The sequence below is a fragment of the Alexandromys fortis genome, unplaced genomic scaffold, assembly GCF_014885135.2.
Source record: "Alexandromys fortis isolate MF-2015 unplaced genomic scaffold, M_Fortis_MF-2015_v1.1 scaffold_257, whole genome shotgun sequence".
NCBI lineage: Eukaryota > Metazoa > Chordata > Mammalia > Rodentia > Cricetidae > Alexandromys > Alexandromys fortis.
In genome coordinates, this window is record NW_026068134.1 from 1,563,691 (window position 1) to 1,577,556 (window position 13,866).

Below are 13,866 nucleotides of genomic sequence, written 5' to 3' on the forward strand. Positions count from 1 at the left end.
GTGTGTGTGTGTGTGTGTGTCTGTCTCTCTCTCTCTCTCTCTCTCTCTGTCTCTCTTTCTCTCTCTCTCTTTCTCTGTCTGTCTGTCTGTCTGTCTGTTTCTGTCTCTCTCTCTTCCCCCTCCTCGTGTTCATTCTATCAGTTCTGTTACTCTAGAGAACCCTGACTAATGCAGGAGAGTCGGCTCTGAATGGTGCTCAGTCTGCTCGTGTCTACAGGTTCTAACTCACCATTGGTCTGTGTCTGTGACCTGGGCTCAAAGGACATCCGAGCAGTGACAGCTTCAGATAAAAGTTTCCAGGCCATATTGTAGAAGCCAGGGGAACATTCCAATCATGTCAGCACCTCTGCTGGGCTTCCATCTCTTCTCCCTGCCCCAGGCCCTTGGGTCAGAGGAAATAGAGCAGACATGGGCTCAGGCACGCTCCAAAGGAACAGTAAGTGACACAGGAACTCAGGTCCCGGGGCTGTGCTGCTGACATTCAGTCCAGTCTGCCAGTGGGGACACTGGGACTCGGACATGTTAAAAGGCTTCTTAGAATTCTGTGGGTCTTGAGCAGTGGAACACACAGAGTGAGCCAGGTCCTGTATGCTCTCTGTGTAGGGTTAAGCTCAGGAAATGGCGTGAGAGAGAAAAGTGACAAAAACCTAACCCTTTGTCCCCACTGTCTAAAAACAGGACCCTCAGCATCAAAAAGCAAATAAATCCCAAGTGCTCTGACACCTCTTCTGTCATCTCCTGTTCTCTCTGTTGCTTTTCCTCTGAACTAAAACATGCCTCCTGGTGGGAGGAGAGAAGCTCCCTCAACTTGCCAGGCATTGAAGACTCAGAAAGTTAAAAGACCCACCCCACCCCACCCCAACATTATTTAAGCAATAACAGTCGCTGTGTGGAGACTGGCCAGCCGAGCTGCTTGTGAGTTGTGCAGAGAGTTCTAGGATGCAGCCTTCTGGGACCCTCCTCTATGCTAGATGAGGTGGACTTTGGGGGTGATAACACTGCCTTTGAGTCACCCACACTCCTACAAGGAGAATCATGGAAAAGGCAGTCTTGGGCGGTGAATCACTTTCCAGACTTGAGTCAGTTTACAGACCCAGAACCCCTTGAACGAAGGGGCAGTCAGGTCCCCCACCCCCAAGGACTTGATAAAATACCTCAGAGTTTAACTGTTATTCTTCCCCCAGTTCTTCCCCCAGAGGGACCTACAGCCTTTCACAAGGGTAACTGTACCCTGAGGGAAAGGAAACAATCAGACTTTCTGGGATCTACTAGACACTAGTTTTGAATTGACACTGATTCTGGGAGACCCCAAGAAACAATATGGCCCTCTAGTTAGAGTAAGGGCTTATGGGGGTCAGGTGGTTAAAGGAATTGTAGCTGATTCACAGTAGGTCCAGGGGTCCCCAAACTCATCCTGTGCTGCTTCCCCAGTTCCAGAATGTATAATTGGCATAGATACTTAGAAGAAGGGGAGAATTCTCACACTGGTTCCCTGACTTGTGGGGCAAAGGCTACTATGGTTAGAAAGGCTAAACGGAAGTCTTCAGAGTTTCCTTTGCCAAAGAAATTAGTGAATCAAAAACAGTATTGCATTTCTGGAGGAATTTCAGAAACTAGAGCTACCATCAAGAACTTGAAAGGTGCAGGGGTGGTGGTTCCCACCACATCTCCCTTTAACTCCCCTGTTTGACAGTGCAGAAGGCAGATGGATCGTGGAGAATGAGAGTTTACTCAGTGAGGCAATGACCCCAACTACAGCTGCTGCACTTAGCGAATTAACACATCTCCTGGGGTAGGATATGCAATGACTGGTTTAGCAAGTGCCTTTTTTCTTGGTACTTATACATAAGGATCCTCAGAAAGCAATTTGCTTTTGGTTGTCAAAGCCAGCTGTATACCTTTACAGTTTTACCCAAAGGATAGTTTAACTTTCCAGCTCTGTGTCATAATCCGGAAGTGATCTTGATTATCTGACTGTTCCACAAAATATCCCATTAGTTCACTATATCCACAAGATTATGCTGATTGGACCAAGTGAGTAGGAGGTAGCAACCACTTTGAACTCATTGGTAACACACAGAGGCATCAGAGGATGCTAAATAAATCCTCAGTGAAATTCTTAGGAGTCCAATGGTGTGGGGCATGCATGGATAGTCCTTCCAAGGTGAAGGATAAGTTGTACCTGGCCCTTCCCACCACTGGAAAATCAACACAATGTTTAGGGGGCCCATTTAGAGTCTGGAGAGAGCACATTCCCCACTTACTCCATGGTGTCTTACTCCATCCCATATACCATGTGACTCAGAAAGATGCTAGTTTTGTGTGGGGCCTGGAACAAGATAAGGCTCTTCAACAGGTCCAGGCTGCTCTATCACCTGGACCATATGACCCAGCATACCTGATGGCACTTGAGGTATCAATGGCAGATAGGGATGATATTTGGAGACTTGGCAGGCCCCTATAGTTGAATCACAGAGGAAAATACAGGAATTTGGGGGCAAGGCTCTACCATCATCTGTAGACAACCACTCTCCTTTTGAGAGACAGCTCTTGACCTGCTATTGGACCTCAGTGGAAACTGAGCTTTGACAGTAGGCCACCAAGTTACCAAGCCACCTGAGCTGTCCATCACAAGCTGGGTGTTATCTGACCCAGAAAGTCAAATAGGATGTGCAAGCATCAATCTATTGGAATCAAGTGGAAGTGGTATATACATATCAGGAATCAAATGGAAGTGGTATATACATATCAGGAATCAAATGGAAGTGGTATATACATATCAGGAATCAAATGGAAGTGGTATATACATATCAGGCACAAATAGCTTCTGAAGGTACAAGCAAGTTACATAAAGATGTTCAATTGCCAATGATTTCTATTCCTGTTACAAAGCTGTCTGCTGCCAAACACGCACTCTAGCCTCATGGGGTGTTCCCTATAATCAGTTGAATGGGGAAGAGAAGACTAGGGCCTGGTTTACTGATGGCTTTGCACATTTTGCAGGCACCACCCAGAACGGGACAGCTGTAGCATCAGAACCCCTTTCTGGGACAACCCTGAAAGATACCGATGAAGGGAAATCTTTACAGTGGGCAGAACTTTGGGTAGTAAAGATGATCACACAGTTGTTTTGGAAGGAGAAATGACCAGATGTATGATTGTTTACTTATTCGTGGGCTGTAATCAATGGATTGACTGATGGTCAGAGACTTGAAAAGAGCATGATTGGAAAGTGGGTGAGAAAGACATTTGGGGAAGAAGTATGTGCATAGATTTCTCCAAATGAATGAAGGATATGAAAATACCGTGTCCCATGTACATCAAAAGGTGAGGAGTTCAACAATCAAGTAGATAGTATGGCCTATTTTATGGACAGTCAGCCTCTTTCCACAGTCATTTTGTCCTTGCCTGTTACCCCTTATACAAAGAGTCTGGAAAGTAATTACTGGCGTCCATCTTTGGAAGGTCCCCAGACCCCAGGAGTTGCCTTGGTCCAGACTCTACCTCCAGAAAAGCCCACCAAGTGCTGACCCCTCCCTAGGGAGGGTCAGGACCACTCTCACAGGCTATTTAGGCTTCCTCCCCAAAAAGAAACATGTGGTCTTTGGGGGTTGTGTGGTCCCCACCTCTGTTTCTTTCTCTTTCCCTCGCCACACTCCTGAACACCCAGGAGCACTACAGTAAACGTGGACATCTTTTATTCAGTCTAATTTGGTTTGATTGGAATTATTTGTGTCGGCAGAGAGGCTCGTCTTTAAGTAACATGTTTGGGTAACTCCTCCAGGAAAGGAGTCAAGACCTGCTCAGGTTCTTGCTGAGGGTAGAGGAAATACAGAATGGGTTGTAGAGGAAGGTAGTTATAGATGCCAGCTAAGGCCACAGGATCAGCTGCAGAAATGAAGAATAGAGCTGACATTGATGGAGAAGTTACTTTCATTGGTTAATAAAGAAACTGCCTTGGCCCATTTGATAGGGCTGGCCTTAGGTGGGTGAAGTAGACAGAACAGAATGCTGGGAGGAAGTGAGGCAGACGCCATGCCTCTCCTCTTTGGGCAGACGCGATGAAGCTCCAGCCCAAGATGGATGTAAACTAGAATCTTCCTGGTAAGACACCACCTCGTGGTGCTATACAGATTATTAGATATGGGTTAAAGCAAGATATGAGAGTTAGCCAGTAAGAGACTAGAGCTAATGGGCCAAGCGGTGTTTAAATGAATACAATTTGTGTGTTGTTATTTCGGGAGTAAAGCTAACCATGCAGGAGCCAGCAGGACGAAAGCAGGCCTGCCAGCAGCTCCTTCTACATGACATGAGTGCTTCTGCTGTATTTTGCTAAGAATGAGTTTGTACAGATATTTGTGCTTTCCTTCCTCAATTCCTTTATCATATGATGATGTAACATCAATTAAGAAAATATCAGTGGTTGTCATGTTTAAATTTAGGGTACTAAAAGAATGTTCCTCAAGGGATATTTCCATCTGTCTTTAATATATAATGTCTTTGCAATTGTACAAGGGATAATTATATCGTCTTAGACACAGTTATGACCTGGTTAAATATGTAATGCATTTACAATTGTCCTTAAGATAGTAATATCATATTTAGGCATTATTATGACCTGGTAATTATTTTTGTTTGGAAATTAATCATGACTTAAGGAGATATAGTCACGTGCCAAGTTGACAAGGGATGGACTTGTGATGGTCATTTTTAGTTGTCAACTTTACTACATCTGGAGTGAACTACCATCCAGAAATTGAGGGCACATCTATGAGAGGTTATTTTTCCTGGTTTGATGTGGGTAAGTCTACTTCTAGTCCAGACCTTAAAGGTGGAAAACACATGCCTTTGGTGTGGATGTTGAGGCAGGAAGACTTACATTTTGCTGGAAGTCTAAGTAAAGACTGGGAAGAAGGAGCAGCATTTCCTTCTTCTTTGCCTGCTTTCCCTCATTTGCTAGCACACCCACGCCTCCTCTGGCACTGGCGTCTACTTCTTTAGGACTTTGGCATATGCTGGAGACCAGCTGAGACATTCCATCTTGTGGACTGAGCAACTACTGGGTTTTTGGACTTTCTGTTCACAACCAGCCATTACTGAATTAGCTGGACTGCAGCCTATAAGTCATCCCAATAAATTCCATACATACACACACACACACATACACACACAAACACGTGTGTGTGTGAGAGAGAGAGACAGAGAGAGACAGAGAGAGACAGAGAGACAGAGAGTCAGAGAGAGACATATTGGTGCTGCCTTCAACCTTCGCAATGGCCAGCTGTAACACAGAGACCCTAAAATGTCAAAGTATTGAGAATAGGAACTGTTGTATACTGTGCTCATTCCTAAATGGAACATCTATATAAACCCCTAAATCTCTAAGGCTCGGGTAACATCGCAGAAGGAGGGGAGGAAAGAATGAAAAAGCCAAAGGATGAGGAGGGGTTCTGACTTCTAAACATGCTATGGTCACTACACTCATGACCTCAGGCCAGCCTGTAGATGATCAAGCCAACCAGAGCAGCCAACATTTCAACAAGCAGCACTGATTAGACTCCGTGGATGATGAGAAAAAGAGAGAGGGTATTGAAGGGGAAGAGAACAAGTTGGGAGTGTCCAGGGGAGTGAGAGGGGGGAGTTGGGAGTAGATATGACCAAGATACATTTTCTACATGTATGAAACTGTCAAATAGTAAGTAATTTACTATTCTTTTTTATTTTTTGAGATTGGGTCTTTATACATAGCCCTAGATATCCTGGAGCTAACTGCATAGACCAAACTGGCCTGGAACTCATAAGATCCTCCTGCCTCAATACCTGAGGGCTGGGATTAAGAGTGTGTTCATCACAGTGCCCGGCTGGATGGTTTACTTTTTAAAGAAGAAACCTGTGGCTCCTCTTTGTGTGTGTGTGTGTCACCTTCCTGAAAAGTGTAAGAATCCAGTTTAAACCCCTAAGCTACACAAACACCACCCGAAAGCCACCTGTATGGAAAGGGGTGGCTGTAGGACCGCAGAAGTGACTCTCATGAGATAAATAACCAGTAGCTCAGTAACTTTTATAATTGGCGCTAACTTTGGACTGTAGCCAAAAAGAAGTTTCGGTTTCCCAGCGAATTTTTCTCGGGTTAATCCTCATCCATTTGCCTGGATCTAGAAACACCTGGGGAACAGGTTTCTGGGTGTGTCTGTGAGAGTGTTTACAGAGACTAATTGAGGGAAATCTGCACTGAATATCAGTAGCACCATTTCATGGATATGGGGCCAGACTGAATAGAATTTTTTATTGTTTCGCGATGAATTGCATAATGTTTTTGCCACAGCAATGAACGAAGCCACTAGCACAGAAGTGCGCTAAGGCAAATGGCTTTAGTGAGGTACACTGAAGGTTATTTATTTCAGAAACCTCGACCAAAACCTTTTGGAAATTTGTCTGGAGCTCAAGCAATTACCATTTAGCAGGTGACTTACTGAGAATGTACATTATGAAAAGCTCGCCCTTTGGGGAAGCTAAGCTATTCGCTGAATTCTGAATTTTCACTGTTGTAAAAGCAGTTTTGTTTTGTGTCGTGCGTGCACGTGTGCACGCAGGTGTGTGTGTACACCAGACAAAAGCACATCTTCAGTTGCTCCCCATCTTATCTTCTGAGTTCTCCATGCTTGGATGGAGCTCACCAACTTTGCCATACTAGCTGGCTGGGCAGCAAGTTCCAGGGATCTGCCTGTCTCTGCCTCTCTGATGCTAGAATTACAGATGTGTACAGGTCTACTTTTTAAATTATTATTATTAGCCGGGCGGTGGTGACGCACGCCTTTAATCCCAGCACTCGGAAGGCAGAGGCAGGCGGATCTCTGTGAGTTCGAGACCAGCCTGGTCTACAGAGCTAGTTCCAGGACAGACTCCAAAGCCACAGAGAAACCCTGTCTCGAAAAAAACCAAAATAAATAAATAAATAAATAATTATTATTATTTTATGTGNAAATAAATAAATAAATAAATAATTATTATTATTTTATGTGTTTGAATGCTGTGTCTGCATGTATGTGTGTGCATCATGTGAATGCAATGTTGAGGGAGGGGCAGAAACAGGGCACCAGAGTCCATGGAGTTGAAGTTAGAGAAGGCTGGGTTTCTGTGAGGAATTGAACCTGGATTCTCTGCAAGAGCAGCCAATGCTATTAACTACTGAGTCATCTCTCTAGTCCTCAGGTTTGGGTTTTTATGTGGGTGCTGGGGATGGAAACTCAGGTCTTTGTGCTTGAACTGAGACCACTCTACCAATTTACTCATCTGCCTTTATAAACCTGGTCTTAATCCAGCAAAATAAAATTGGATTTTCGGTGTTCAAGGGTCTGATTGTCCAGAATCTCACTGCCTCATAAAGAATTGTTAAGCTGTGACGTCACAAAAGGTGACATGATAAACCTTCTTGTTTTTGGGAGGGATCAAGTGGGGAAAGGGGTATGGCCCTTATTAAGCCTTTGGGAACTGAAGCAAAACCAAGTAAGTTCCGGTTGCACTTGAGGAGTCTTAGAAAAAGTGGCAGGTGGCTGGTAGAATAGAAATAAGGACTGTTGATTGACATGCTTCTGTAGGAGGCAAGACTTAGCCTATTCCTGAAGGGTCAATCATTAAGGGGGTTCAACCCAGAAGTCAGGTCAGGATGGAAATCATAGCAACAGCAAGAGGCAGTTGCTCCTGGGGACCTCAGAGCACAAATAGCTGGTTCCAGGATTACTGGTTCTGGCTTCCTTTCTGGTGCTGTGATAAAACACTCGGCAAAAGCAACTTGGGGGAGGAAAGGACTATGCATCTCATACTTCCGTGTCATTGTCCATCATTGAAGGGAACCAGGGCAAGTACTCAAACAGGAATGGAAAGCAGAGACCATGGAGGACTCACCTAGTGACCATCCCTGCCCAGGAAGCTGTGCCACTCACAATGGACTGGGCCCTCCCCTACCAACTGATGATCAGGAATCCCTCCCTGTAGTCAGAGGCTGATGTTTGCTTTCCAGTTGTCCAGACCCGAAATAATCACACAGAAACTATATTAATTACAGCACTGTTTGACCAATAGCTTATGCATATTTCTAGCTAACTCTTACATCTTAAATTAACCCATTCCTACTAATTTTGTATTTTACCATGAGGCTCATAGTTTATTGGTAAGGTTCCAGGGTAGGCATCTTTCTCCTTTGGCAGCTATATGGCATCTCTCTGTCTGTCTACTTTTTCTCTATATCTCTTCCAGCCTGGCTATATTATGCCCTGCTATATATAAAGTAAAGCAGCTTCTTTACTAACCAACAGTAATAAAACACATTCATAGCATACAGAGGGGAATCCCTCATCATCTCCCCCAGACATGTGATCTGGACAGTTCCTCAGTTGAAACTTCCCTATCAGGTGACTCTGGGTTGTGACTGATTGACCAGGACCCCTGGCGAGCTCTGTCTTCTGAATTGCATTGCATCATTGCTCATCATACTCAAGCGCTCCCTGTGGGTTTTTTATACACGGACCCCTTGCTGTGTGGTTTTGTAATGTCATGTAACAAAGTAAATAGAGTGTCCCTTCTGTCCTTGATATGAACCTGACCTGCATCTAGCTTTAGTCAACCGAGTAAGGGAAGGAGTCACTCAAGAGGCTTCTGGAAGCATCACATGTCTTTGACTTACTTCTTGTGTACCTTCCGTCTGCCACGAAGGGAACACATTCTAGTAGTGTTGGTCCTGTGGAAATATGGAGCTGGACAGACAGGACCCAACTTCAAGCTGGATGTAAGCTTCTCAAGCCTGTTGCTGGATTCAAAGCTTCCCAACTAATAATACCTGAGAGCAAGTAGGGGTGGGCTCATTGTTGTAAACCAAAGCTACAGGTCTTTTGTTATGCAGTACTAGTTGAGTATTTGCTAATGGATACATGCTCCAATGCCTAGTTTCCCTCTGTGTGCTAATGTGAGCCACCATGGCTGATTTTACAAAGGCTGAATTTCCCAGCCTTCTTTGCAGGCTGGGCAATATGAGCCAGTGCCTGTCAATGGGATGTTAGTAGATGTGTTTCTGAAAGTCACTGACACGTTTTCCTAGAAACCAATGGTGTGCAGCTCTCACCCTGTCCTCGTTCTTGCTGTCTGGAAAGAGCTCCAGCTGGCATGTTGGGTCTCGAGGAAAAAGTGTTACACTAGACGAGAAGGAGCTATGAGCTGCCTCCAGCTGCCTGCAGGACTGGGTGAGGTAGAAACTTACTGTGCTCCTCTTGCATTCCCCTCCGAGTTTGCCCGTGACCAGTTTCCAAATCACTTTTCACTGCACTGGAAAGATTATGGTTCTAATCTGTATGGTCAGACTATGGGCTGTCGTGGAGTAATGGCCAGCTGTCATTCATGCCGACCAAAATGGGGCCAGCACCGGTTTAAAAGTTAGCACTGGGAAGCAAAATGAAGAGTGACTTACTTGTAAAGTGTGAGGTTTCTTCTTTAAGTTTTACTTTGTGCGCATGGGTGTTCATAGAGGTTGGAAAGGGTGCGGGGTCTCTTGAAGCTGGAGTTACAGGCATTGTGAGCCATTTGCTGGGATCTGACAGAGATCCCAGGGCTCTGACAGAGAAATAGGAGCCGTTAACCTCTCAGCTGTCTCTCCACGGTGTTCTGAGATTGTGGCAATGGTCCCATAATTCTGAGAATATACTAAAAATGATGGAATCATACAATTTGAGAGTGTTTTTACGTTGTGTGTGTTTTCTATCTCAACAAAGCTTATATTGAAAAGCCAGAGTCTGGGCTGGCCAGCGGGCTCAGTGGGTGAAGGGGTTTGACTGAGTGGGAGAAAGAGAGCTGAGCTCCGGGCTTCATCTGCTTCCTGACAGTGGGTGATGCCCTGTGACCAGCCACCTCGAGCTCCTGCGATCCTGATTTCCCCACTATGATGATGTGAACTGTAGAAATGTGAGAAAACAACCCCCTTTAAAGTCCTTCTGTCGGGCACGGTCTCAGAATCCTGAGACAGATGACTAATACAAGAAGGCGGGGCTTGTTCTAGTGCCGCCCATATCTGAGTGGTTCCTCCCCTCTGTTAAGCCGCTCTGGAAAGCCCCTCATGGTCACACGCAGAGGCTTGGTTACTTAGTTGATTCTAATTCTTGTTGAGTTGGCAATCAATATTAAACCATCTCAGGTGTCAAAAAATAAATAAAATCAAGTGCAAATGAAAGAAATACTAAAAGATATTTGAGGGCCGACGAGACAGCTCAGTAGGAGAAGGCTCTTGCCACCAAGATTGAAGATCTGGGCTCCATCTTTAACTCCAGTTACAGAAGATCCAACTGTCTTCTGCCCTCCATGGGAGCTAGGCACAAACACAGTGCACAGACATACAAGTAGGCAAACCAACCAGACACACATAATAATACCATCAATCTAAATAAAAATTTTAAAAGAAATGCAAGAAAGGTTTGGATTTACCTTCTCTGAGGTATCAAGAGACACTGATGGGACAGAAACCAAGCTCTCGGGGGAGGTATCTCCTGGGGTCTGTGAAGTGGATCTCAGCTCACAGAAGCTTCTGGTTTATTAAAGGAAAATAATTGGAGCCAGGTATGGTGGTGTCTGCCTAGAAGTCCAGCACTCAGGAGGTAGAAGCAGGAGGATCAGGAGTTCGAGTCATCCTCAGCTGCACAGCAAGCGGAGGCTAGCCTGGGCTACATAAAACAGTCTCAAACAAATTGCAAACAGGTCGTCACCATGTTGAAACTCTTTTAAGCCATGAAATACCACTCACAATGCTTTCTCTTCTTTCAAAATACATCAGGAAGCTGGTCACCACCACTTGGCCCAAGACTCTGGTATGGTTCTGGCTCCAGTGCCACCAAGGCAAGATGCTGGAGATCTTCGTCATCTGCCCTCCAGATGGAATTCATTTCTGCAGTTCCCTCTAGATCCTCCAGGTGGAGACATACTGGGTGTGTCTTCCTGCTTCTGGGAATCCTGTCACCTTCCCAGCCCCCAGATGAGACTCCCTTCTCTTCTCCATCACAAGCAGACCGAGGTGGGGCGTGTGCAGCCTATCATAGCGTGTGCAGCCTATCATAGCGTGTGCAGCCTATCATAGCGTGTGCAGTCTATCACAATGTAATGTACACAGTCTATCATAGCGTGTGCAGCCTATCATAGTGTATGCAGTCTATCATAGCGTGTGCAGTCTATCACGGACAACGTCAAGGCCGCTGCAGTCAGGAAGGAGAGAGGAAGGCACATATTGTGAGTGCTCAACTTGCTTTCTCCATTTTATACAGCCCAGGATCCTCTGCCCAGGGAATGGCCCCAACCAAAATTAAGATGGGTCTTCATATACCAAGTAATGCCATTAATAAAACCCCCAGGGCACAAGCAGAGGCCCACCCCTGGGTGATCTTAGAGTGTGTGAGGTGATGGCAAACAGCAAACGGCACAGAGGAATGCTGAGGGCTCCTCTGCTGAGCATGCAAATGAACTCTGATCCCCAAACTTCTTACAAGCCAATAGGTTTAGCTTTAGTAACAAAACCCAAAAATAATTAGCTTAATAGATTTTTTCTAGATTCTAAACATTGAGCCAAACATTGTACAATGTTTCCTACCCCTATTCCCCATGATAACTCTATCAAGTAGATATTATTCTTTTAAGACCTATTTATGTGAATGAGTATTTTACCTGCACATATGAATGTGTACCATACCCTATGTATACCATACCCTGGATCCTCTCAAAGAGACACCCTTATTTATTTTGTGTGAATGAGTGTTTTACCTGCACATATGCATGTGTACCATACCCTATGTATACCATACCCTGGATCCTCTCAAAGAGACACCCTTATTTATTTTGTGTGAATGAGTGTTTTACCTGCACATATGCATGTGTACCATACCCTATGCATACCATACCCTGGATCCTCTGAAAGAGCCACAGTGCTCTTAACCACTGAGTCATCTCTCCAGCACTCTGCTATTACTATTAATACTATAGTCTCATGATTTCCCAGATTACAAAGAAAAGCTCAGTGTGATTAAGTAGCTTTTTTCAAGATCATCCCATTAGTAATTGGTGGCAATGAGATTTGAACTCCTACGCGTTTGATCCCAGAGCCCAAACTATGAATTGCTACTCTGTGATTCCGTCCAGGACTAAGCATCTGGGGTGAGGTATTGCGGGCCCAGCCTCAGCCACAGGCTAGGCCTGAGTGACACCCCAGCGATCCGTTCAGAAAGGCCGGGGTCCTCCTGCAGTTTTTCCATGTTTTTGTTTGCTGGGCTGGTTTGCGTTTTAAGCAACTGACTTAAAATTTCCCTTTCTTTTTCCTTCGCAGGAGCAGTGTCAGAAGCAAGTGGAAGTGAGAAGGTGCTGGAGTGGGGCTGGGAGAGCCAAACCAAATGCTCCGCACGGGAGACACGGGCCTTTCACCGTCCGGTATCCATTAATCCTTGGAACCGGAGCCTCCCTGGCACACGGGCAAGACAGGATTGATTTTTATGCTTAAAAATTGGCTTAGAGCTGGTGAGATGCCTCAGTGAGTCAAGGTGGGCACAAGTACTTGCTATCAAGACTTTGATGTCTGGGACCAAACGGTGTAAAGGTGGGATTGTCCTAAATGTCCTCAGGACCTCTGTGCTGTGGGGTATTGGTGCACGCGCGCACACACGTACTCTCTCTGTCTCAACAAATAAGTTTATTAGTAAAATAAGTTTTAAAATGTTGGGCCTAGAATTTTGAATTTTCTCATCTAATTATTTTCCACAGTTTTAAAAACTGAGAAACATTATTTTTAATTGATCAAAATGAGAAAATGACTGTTATTATAGTCACACATAAGGGACAAATTTATGAGTTTTATAGTGAGGTTTTCATACCTGTATGGGATGTATTTTCGTGTTCAGCCCTCGATTACCTACTGCTGTAACTGTCTCCTGCAGAAGAGGACCATCCATCCTGCTGGAAAGCTCTTTAAGCAGGAAGGTAAACACCTCAAAATAGCTTCGGGAAGTCCTTGGAACTGACCAGACCCACCAGGCTTCTCCCTCCCTGAACACGCTGTAATTGCGGAGAGTCTCTCTCTGACAAACCACACTGCAGGGAAGACTCTGGGACGAGCCTGGGAGAAGCAGAAACCTGCTGAGCTGCCTAGGAGAGGCCTGGAGCAACTGAGGCACTTGAATGGACACACTCTCGCCAGCCTGGTGAGCTTCTGCAGGCTGGGCAGGGAGCTCCAGGATCTCGGCTTTTGTCAGCTGTCACCCATGCTGGGGTGGACTTTGGTGATGCCGCTGTCTCTGAGTCATTTCTGCTTCTGTAAGTGACCACTCACCCATAAGCCTCCTGTTAAGTATCCCTGATAAAACACATGGTTCACCAAGTTGGACCTTGGTGGTGTCTATACTTTGGTCTGTCATGGGCTTCCTGTCTGGGATGAGTAGATGTGTGTGTTGACTTCTCTGGGGAAAATTTTGTCATGCAACACCTAGTCTTATCCCCCGACTCCTGTTCCCTTTCCTTTCCCATATACTCACCTTTCTACCTTCCTGTCGTATTTGCATATGTGATATGAAGGTAGAAAGGGAAATGTATACACAGCAACACTAAAATCTTTGTCCTATACATGATAGAAAAGTGTGATATTTATCCTTGAAGTCTGGCTTGCTTCATTTAGCGGGATGAGCTCCAGGTCTATCCATTCCCCTGTAGATGATCTAATTTCGTTCTTCCTTAGCGCCGAATAGAACTCCATATGTATGGATACCCCATTTTCTTTATTCTTTCACCTGTTTATTGACATTTTGAACTTTCTTGGAAGGAGTCTAACTCTTACGAGAAACGTAAGTCTGATGT

General features: G+C 45.1%; 1 long non-coding RNA gene across 3 annotated transcripts in view; it reads left to right on the forward strand.

Annotated features, from left to right (window-relative positions):
- LOC126491056 (uncharacterized) overlaps positions 1-13,866 on the forward strand; it is a 43,555-nt gene that overhangs the window by 14,633 nt on the left and 15,056 nt on the right. For 2 of the 3 annotated variants that reach the window (XR_007589307.1, XR_007589306.1), the window contains 2 exons: positions 10,814-10,964; positions 12,350-13,619. This is a non-coding gene — a long non-coding RNA (uncharacterized lncRNA). Of the gene's footprint in view, positions 1-10,813; positions 10,965-12,349; positions 13,620-13,866 lie in introns of those variants that run through there. The other variant, XR_007589308.1, reaches the window with a different exon arrangement.